Source organism: Monodelphis domestica, chromosome 1 (assembly GCF_027887165.1).
Source record: "Monodelphis domestica isolate mMonDom1 chromosome 1, mMonDom1.pri, whole genome shotgun sequence".
Taxonomy (NCBI): domain Eukaryota; kingdom Metazoa; phylum Chordata; class Mammalia; order Didelphimorphia; family Didelphidae; genus Monodelphis; species Monodelphis domestica.
The window spans coordinates 363,761,908-363,771,160 of NC_077227.1; positions in this window are offsets into that span (position 1 = coordinate 363,761,908).

Consider the following 9,253-nt stretch of genomic DNA (forward strand, 5'->3'; position numbering starts at 1 on the left):
TAGGAATCTATCTCCCAAGACAAACACAGGAACTATATGAACACAACTACAAAACACTCGCCACACAACTAAAACTAGACTTGAACAATTGGAAAAACATTAACTGCTCATGGATAGGACGAGCCAATATAATAAAAATGACCATCCTACCCAAACTTATTTATCTATTTAGTGCCATACCCATTGAACTACCAAAATACTTCTTCACTGATTTAGAAAAAACCATAACAAAGTTCATTTGGAAGAACAAAAGATCAAGGATATCCAGGGAAATAATGAAAAAAAAACACATATGATGGGGGCCTTGCAGTCCCAGACCTCAAACTATATTACAAAGCAGCAGTCATCAAAACAATTTGGTACTGGCTAAGAAACAGAAAGGAAGATCAGTGGAATAGACTGGGGGAAAACGACCTCAGCAAGACAGTATACGATAAACCCAAAGATCCCAGCTTTTGGGACAAAAATCCACTATTCGATAAAAACTGCTGGGAAAATTGGAAGACAGTGTGGGAGAGACTAGGAATAGATCAACACCTCACACCCTACACCAAGATAAATTCAAAATGGGTGAGTGACTTAAACATAAAGAAGGAAACCATAAGTAAATCGGGTAAACACAGAATAGTATACATGTCAGACCTTTGGGAGGGGAAAGGCTTTAAAACCAAGCAAGATATAGAAAGAATCACAAAATGTAAAATAAATAATTTTGACTACATCAAACTAAAAAGCTTTTGTACAAACAAAACCAATATAACTAAAATCAGAAGGAAAACAACAAATTGGGAAAAAATCTTCATAGAAACCTCTGACAAAGGTTTAATTACTCATATTTATAATGAGCTAAATCAATTGTACAAAAAATCAAGCCATTCTCCAATTGATAAATGGGCAAGGGAAATGGATAGGCAGTTCTCAGATAAAGAAATCAAAACTATTAACAAGCACATGAAGAAGTGTTCTACATCTCTTATAATCAGAGAGATGCAAATCAAAACAACTCTGAGGTATCACCTCACACCTAGCAGATTGGCTAACATAACAGCAAAGGAAAGTAATGAATGCTGGAGGGGATGTGGCAAAGTAGGGACATTAATTCATTGCTGGTGGAGCTGTGAACTGATCCAACCATTCTGGAGGGCAATTTGGAACTATGCCCAAAGGGCGACAAAAGAATATCTACCCTTTGACCCAGCCATAGCACTGCTGGGTCTGTACCCCAAAGAGATAATGGACACAAAGACTTGTACAAAAATATTCATAGCTGCGCTCTTTGTGGTGGCCCAAAACTGGAAAACGAGGGGATGCCCATCAATTGGGGAATGGCTGAACAAACTGTGGTATATGTTGGTGATGGAATACTATTGTGCTCAAAGGAATAATAAAGTGGAGAAGTTCCATGGAGACTGGAACAACCTCCAGGAAGTGATGCAGAGCGAGAGGAGCAGAACCAGGAGAACATTGTACACAGAGACTAATACACTGTGGTATAATCGAACGTAATGGACTTCTACATTAGGGGCGGTGTAATGTCCCTGAACAACTTTCAGGGATCCAGGAGAAAAAAAAAAACACCATTCATAAGCAAAGGATAAACTATGGGAGTGGAAACACCGAGAAAAAGCAACTGCCTGAATACAGAGGTTGAGGGGACATGACAGAGGATAGACTTTAAATGAACACTCTAATGCAAATACTAACAACAAAGCAATGGGTTCAAATCAAGAAAACATCTAATGCCCAGTGGACTTACGCGTCGGCTATGGGGGGTGGGGGGAGGAAAAGAAAATGATCTATGTCTTTAACGAATAATGCTTGGAAATGATCAAATAAAATATATTAAAAAAAAAAAAGAAAGAAAAAAAAAGAATGGAAAGAGAGGGAGAGATGAATATGCTAGGGCAAAAAAAAAAAAGGAGAGGAAGGATGGCAAAAAATCTCATTCATTTGAAATATACAAGTAGAAGACTATGCAAACAAAAAGAAGGAAGTGTAGTAGCAGGTGGAATTTATGTCTCTTCACCTAAATACAGTTAAAAGATGAAAGAATATACACACAGAACAGGATAGAGCAATATATTTCACTCAACAAATAAATAAGGAAAAGGGGAGAAAAAAGGGAAATTAGGGGGTGATTAAAAAGGTATTCGTTTTTAACAAAAGACTCTAAAGACATACAAAAACATTCATAGTAGTTTTCTTTGTAGTGGAAAAACATTGGAAACTGAGGGGTAAACTTATCAACTGGGGAATGACTGAACAGGTTATGACATGTGAACATTATGTAATACTATTATACAAAAGGAAATGAAGGAGGTGTTTTCAGTGAAGACTAAAAAGACTTGTTTGGATAATTGCTGAGTGAAGTGAGCAAAACAAAGAGAATAATTTACACAATAAGAACAATATTGTAAAATCAAACAACTATGAAAGACTTAGGAATTCTGATCATTGAAATGACCAACCATGATTTCAGAGAATTTATGATGAATTAAGCTATCCACATACTAAGAGAGATGATGAATTCAGAATATGCATATATATGTACATGCACATGTGAGGTAGTACATATATGAAGTATAATATCACTATAAGATTTCTTTTGTAAGGTGATCAAGGAAAAAGGACAAGAAGTTATATCTTCTAAAATAGTGTTGTAGCAGCACTTTCTGTGGTGGCAAAGAACTAGAAACTGAAGGAATGTCCATCAATTGGAGAATGGATGAACAAGTTGTTGCATGTGATTTTAATGTAATGCTATTCTGTCATTAGAAATAACAAAATGGGGCAGCTGGTAGCTCAGTGGATTAAGAGCCTGGCCTAGATATAGGAGGTCCTGAGTCTCTTTATCTCTCTTTTTAACCCTTACCTCATATTGGAATCAATACAGAGTACTAGTCCCAAGACAGAAGAGTGGTATAGTCTAGGCAATTGTGGTCAAGTGACTTGCTAAGGATCAAGGAGGTATGGACTAGGTTTGAATTTAGGACCTCTCATCTCCAGGCTTGACTTTGTATCCACTGAGCCACATAGCTGCCTCAGGGACATTTCTTAAAGTTAGTTGAGTAGTTGTATTTCCAATATTTAATAAGGTTTCCAACCCCTCAATCTCAAAGGTACAATAAGTTCTTTAAAAGCTTATACTTATTTATCTCAATGAAGTGGAATGGATCCTGACAAAGGAGCAACAAGAGATGGAGATTATCTGGTATATTTGGGCAATGGGAATCTCTGGCCATATGGGGCTTTTGAGTATAAACATATCATCTTTAGTTAGTCTAGTGAAATTGGCTGGCAGCAAGATTTGAAATGACTGTATGAGGAAGCAAGAGAGAAGGTTATTTAAGATTAGCATGGACTAATATTATGTATGAACTGAGAAGAAAACAGTTCAAGTTATATATTTTTATTATATCTCTAAAACATTTGTGTGTGTGTGTGTGTGTGCTTTTTGTCTTGAAAAAAAAAAAAACAGTTATTGAATACCACAGTGGAAGAAGAGAAGAAGGGGAAAAAATGCAAATTTCTCTTTTGAATTGGCTACTGATAACTTTTAGGGTTTTGTTTTGTTTTTTTGGAGTTTGGTCAGTCTTGAGAAAAAAGATTTATATACTATATATAAATATATATGTGAATTGTACAGTTAAAAAAACAGAAACAAAATCTCTAAAAAGTTTGGTGTGAACATTTAATGAAAATGGATATGAAAGCACTTTGTAAAACTGTAAACTTTGGATTTCTCTCCCTCTATCTTGGCATGACTGGCGTTTAACATGCTCTTAAAATGATTTTTCCTCCATGTGGCCATTTATAAGCTATATGATGTCATGGGAAATCCTTCATTTCTCAATTATGAAATTAGAATACTAACATTTTCAATAGACAGGGTCATGTAGTAATATTTGCTTTTGGAGACAAAGTTACTAGTTTTTTATAGAAGCTGGCACTAGAGAAAAAGTGCCAGGCTGAAGAATATGTGCCACCTCGATGGGGGAGGGGCCCCAGGAATGGATTTTCCTGAGGAGAGAAGACTCTGATGAGGAGAGCAGTGAGGTCTCTTGGTCTTGAGACATTGAAGAGAGAAGGTGGATAAAGACTTTCTCCAGAGGGTTACCCATTTTTCCTGCTTGTGACTGGAAATCCTTCCTCTTACTCTTCCCAATTGAAGGGACTTTTTGAAGAGAAACCTGAGCAGACTTTACCTCAGCTCCTATTACCCAGGGGTGAGTCAATCTGACTTTCTCCCAGGGGGCTCAGGCTGCCAAGGCCTGAGTTCCCCCCAAACTTGAGCAGGGAGGAAAAGGGTTTAGATAGATACAGGGACTCCCTTTCCCCACTTTCCTTTTCCCATTCTTCAATGTCCGTTATTTCCTTTTGTAGTACCTGATTAACATAAAAAAGTTACCTGTTCCCCAAGCTGAGTGTGAGTGAAAGGATCAAGGGAAGACCTTTTGGTCTCAAATAGTGGATGGGGACAAGAGGGACAAGAGCAAATTGGGAAGAACAGCTTTAGCCAAGGAGGGAAGGCAGAAGGGGGAAAAATCTTCAAACCCCATCTCCTCTCTCTGAGCCAACCCATTACATCTGCTGTCCTCCCTGAACCCTGCTTTGTGGAAGGGGGAGTTTCTCCTCCCTTTCCCCCTCTCCATACCTCAGGGTCCAAGCACCCCCTCATGGAGGTACATTCCCTTCCTTCTTTTTTTAAAAATAAGTTTAATTTCTACTTCTGAAGATACTAGCAGTGGCATCTTGGGAAATTAGCCTCTTAGTGCCATATTCTAGTCGCTAAAAATATTAGAGCAGGAAACAGTATGGATGGATAGAGGCAACTTCCTTTGCGTGACAGACCTGATTCTTTCTATCCATCCTTCTCTTTATTATCTATTTTTCTAATTGACCCATCCTTTCTTCTTTCTATCTTTTCCCACTACTTGCCTAAAAAGACTTTCTCTTAGCTTCAAATGAGATAATGACTAAGGCAGTGAAAATACTCTGTAACTCTAAGTTGTGTTTAGTGATTTCTTCTATGTTTAGAGGGGTTTTTTAAATGTTCACTGTAGCACTATTGAACCCTGAGCTCATGTTTGACATATTACAGAGAGTATTATTGTTTTAAGTAGATTTTGGATAAAATAAACTCTGATAGCCTTTCTAGGTTTGAGATACTATTGTTCTATGTTTCATCATGTTCATGTTTCATTTCCACTATAAATGTCATGATCGTTGTAGTGGTGCTTTTTCTTTATTTGCTTTTGAAATTATCTTATTTTGGTTTCTTGATGTGGAGATTTGGGGCCCAACATAGCAAAGTATACATATACATATGTATGCAACACATACATGCACACAATCCTGAAAATAGATTTTATAGAATGAAAAAAAGATGAAGAAAAAGTGTAGGCTAAAGTCAGAGGGATTAAGATACTCAATTACTTTCCATTTCAATCCTTATTCTTATTAATATACATTTCCAGTATAAGCATTCTGTAATTATAAGTAATAAAAATACTATCTAGAAGCAGTTAGGTAGCTTAGTGCATATATAGATCCAGGCCTGGAGACAGGAGATATTGGGTTCAAATCTGGCCTCAAAAACTTCCTAACTGTTTGACCCTGGGCAAGTCACTTACCCTGCTTGCCTAATCCTTACTGCTCTTCTGCCTTGAAACCAATACTTCTTATTAATTCTAAGACAGAAAGTAAGTTTTTTAAAAATGCTATCTAGTTTTGCACCATTTTGTATATCTAATTTTTCTGGGAATTCACAAGAAAACAATTTAACACACAGGAATGACTCAGGCCTGGTATCAGAAGGCCTGGGAAGAGAGGGACCTTTTTCAGGTTTTCTAAAACCCACATCATATAAACATCTGCCTCTTTTAATGACATATTCTTAATTAAAATCAATTGAATAATCAATATTCTGTTTGTCCAAGAATTTGTAATTAGGTGCATGCTATTATTACAAGAGAAAGTATTCTGATCTGCACAACCAGAAAGTGAGGATCTGAGATTATTTTGAGGGTGAAGATATTGACAATTTTGCCTAAGCCATCACGGTATTCAGTCAAGCCACTAATGGAATAGAAGGAATATTCCTATTTACTGGTCTCTTAAAATTAGCCTATAGTTTAGAATCTCTTGATTTAGAAGGAGAAAGGAAAGGATGGACCTAAGCTGGCTACTGTTATACTATGCTAAGATGTAGCCACAATTGTCTCTAACTTTGGTGTCACCCTTTTGATTGATCTGTGTGGTTTTCTGATTACCCAAGGAGAGGCTAATAGAATAATTAGTGTGTGTTCCCTTTCTATAGGCACTTTGTTGTTTGTGGTTTACCTCATTACACTCCCTCAGAGGTTGGCAATAACTACCTTGTATCAGAGAATTTGTGATGGATATTGAGAATGATTCTCAAAAGATCAGTTTGCAAGTTACTAACCTTACAATTCCTTAAAGCCATATGTAAACTCTCAGTCTTTTCTTATTATAACCTCTTTACTCTGTTGTCCTAACCACCTCACCAGTGCAGTCCAGAAAAAAGAACAAAGAAACTTTACTAAAAGGGAACTTTCAAGATTAGAAGGAAAGCAGAATATTGATTAAGAAAATTATAGCCAGTTTCTCAGATAAAGGTCTCATATCTCAAATATATAGCGAATGAAATTAAATTTATAAGAATGTAAATCCTTTCCTAATTGATGAATTCTCAAAGAATATAAATAGGCAATTTTTGGAGGAAGAAATTAGAACTCCATATGTCATATGAAAAAATGTTCAAAATCACTATTAATTAGAGAATTGCATTTTAAAGCAACTCTGAGGTATCATTTCACACCTATCAGATTAGGTAAAATGATGAAAGGGGAAATGGCAGATGCTGGAGGAGATGTGGAAAAATTGGGGCTATAACTGGTAGAATTGTGAACTGATCCATCACTTTTGGAGAGAGATCTCAATTATTGCCTAAAGAGTTATGACTATGTTTATCTTTTGACCTAGCAATACTACTGTTTCCCAAGGTAATCTCGGGGGGGGGGGGGGGGAAGAAAGAACCTATACATTCTGAAATTAAAAGCAGCACTTTTTTATTGTGAAATAGAATTGGAGACTGAAGGGATGTTCATAAATTGGAAAATTACTGAAGAAGCAGGGATATATAATTATGATGAGTACTACTGTGATATAAGAAATGAAGAGCAGCGGGTAATCATGGCTGCAATCTAGACACCACACGCTTCCTCTCCCCGGCACTGAACGAAATAGACTACATCAAAGGAGCATAAAAATCACCTTTGGAGAAACAGAAGGACTCCCCAGTACTCCCCAGTACCCCACAGAGGCAAAGGTACATGGGGTTTGAACATTTCCACACTATAATAAGAAGGAGGAAAAGCTTGCACAGAAAGATGAACTGAACCACCCTTCCACCCCACCCCCACCTTCCTCACCAAACCAGAGTGAGCTACCGGAGCACTCACTGGGACAGCAAGTGAGTGGGGAACGTCTCTGTCTAGGGGGGGGGGGCACTCTAGGTTCCTTGGGATCTGGGGACTGCCAGGAAAAAACACGGGAGAATCCTGCTCCGAGCAAAGGGGGACCAGGGAGCTGTACTCAGGGCGGTTGCGCTGAGCATCTGGGTGGAGCTAAACACCTGGGCAGTGTGGCTGTGATCAGGGGCCCAGATCTCTAAGAAACCTCAGAGGCTGGGAAGAACTAGTCTGAGGCAACCTAAATTCACAGAAAACCCGCCCATATCACCCAGACCCCAGAACAAAAAGGAAAGGGGAATAAAACCACCAAAGGGATGGCTCACATGGCCAAAAATCAAGCCTCCAGGAAGAAAGGGAAAAAGGTGATTATTGAAAACTTTTATGGTGGAAGTACCCAAGGAAAAGAGGAGAATGAGGATGAAATCCAAAAAAATTCGGAACATGCCTCCCAAAATGGAAACTATCAACAAGCCCTGGAAGATCTCAAACTGGAACTTACCCAAAAGATGGAAACCTGGAAAAAAAATGGGAGAAAGAGATCATCAGTCTGACAGATAAGACTGCTCAATTGGAAAAAGAACTCGAAGCATCCAATAGAAGGGCAGACGAAGCTGAAAAGCAAAACCAGTCCCTAACAAACAGAATTAAGCAACTCTAAGAAACTGAGGTCATAAAACAGCAAGAATCAATAAAGCAAAACCAAAAAATTAATGAATTAGAAGAAAACATAAAATATCTCACTGAAAAGGTGACAGACTTGGAAAACAGAGGAAGAAGAGACAACCTCAGAATTATCAGTTTCCCAGAAAAACCAGAGATAAACAATAAACTCAATTTTATTCTACAGGAGATTATAAAAGAAAATTGCCCCCACGTTCTGGAGCAAGGGGGCAAAATAGAAATACAAAGGGTTCATAGAACACCCTCTATACTAAATCCCCAAAAGACAACCCTTAAGAATGTAATTGCCAAATTCAAAAGCTTCCAAGAAAAGGAGAAAATCCTACAGGAAGCCAAGAAGAGGAGCTTCAGATATAGGGGGGCTCCCATAAGGATCACACATGACTTAGCGGCTAACACACGAAGAGACCGCAAAGCATGGAAAACGATATTGAGAACGGCAAGAGAGCTGGGTCTCCAACCAACAATCAACTACCCAGCAAAATTGATTATATACTTCCAGGGGATAGGATGCGCATTCAACAAAATAGAAGATTTCCAAGCATTTGCTAAGAAAAGACCAGAACTTAGTGGAAAATTTGATATCCAAGCACAGAAAGCAAGAGAAACATGAAAAAGTAAATATGAAAGAAAGGGAAAAGGAGATAAACCTTATCTTTTTCTTTAAGTCAAACACTCTTCTATAAGGACTACATTTACATCAAATTATATATATTAATATGTGGGGAAAATGTTTTGTGTAACTCTCAAAAATTTTATGCATCATAAGAGTAGTTAGAAGAAACATGCATAGGGAAAGATTGGGGCATTAAGAAGATTTGGGGAAAGTGGGAGCAAAGAAAGGAAAAGGGAGGGGGGGAACCGTCGATAACACTAAGATTTACTTCAAGAAATAGGGGGGGACTTAAAAGAATAACCTTTCCCATATAAAGATACACATGGAAAGGGGAAGGGAAGAACTCTCATATGAGAAGGAGAGGAAGAGAGCGTGAAGTGGAAATACTTAAACCTTACTATCAGTGAAAAAAAATCTGAGAGGGAAGAACATCTAGATCCAGTGGGATCCTGAATTCTAT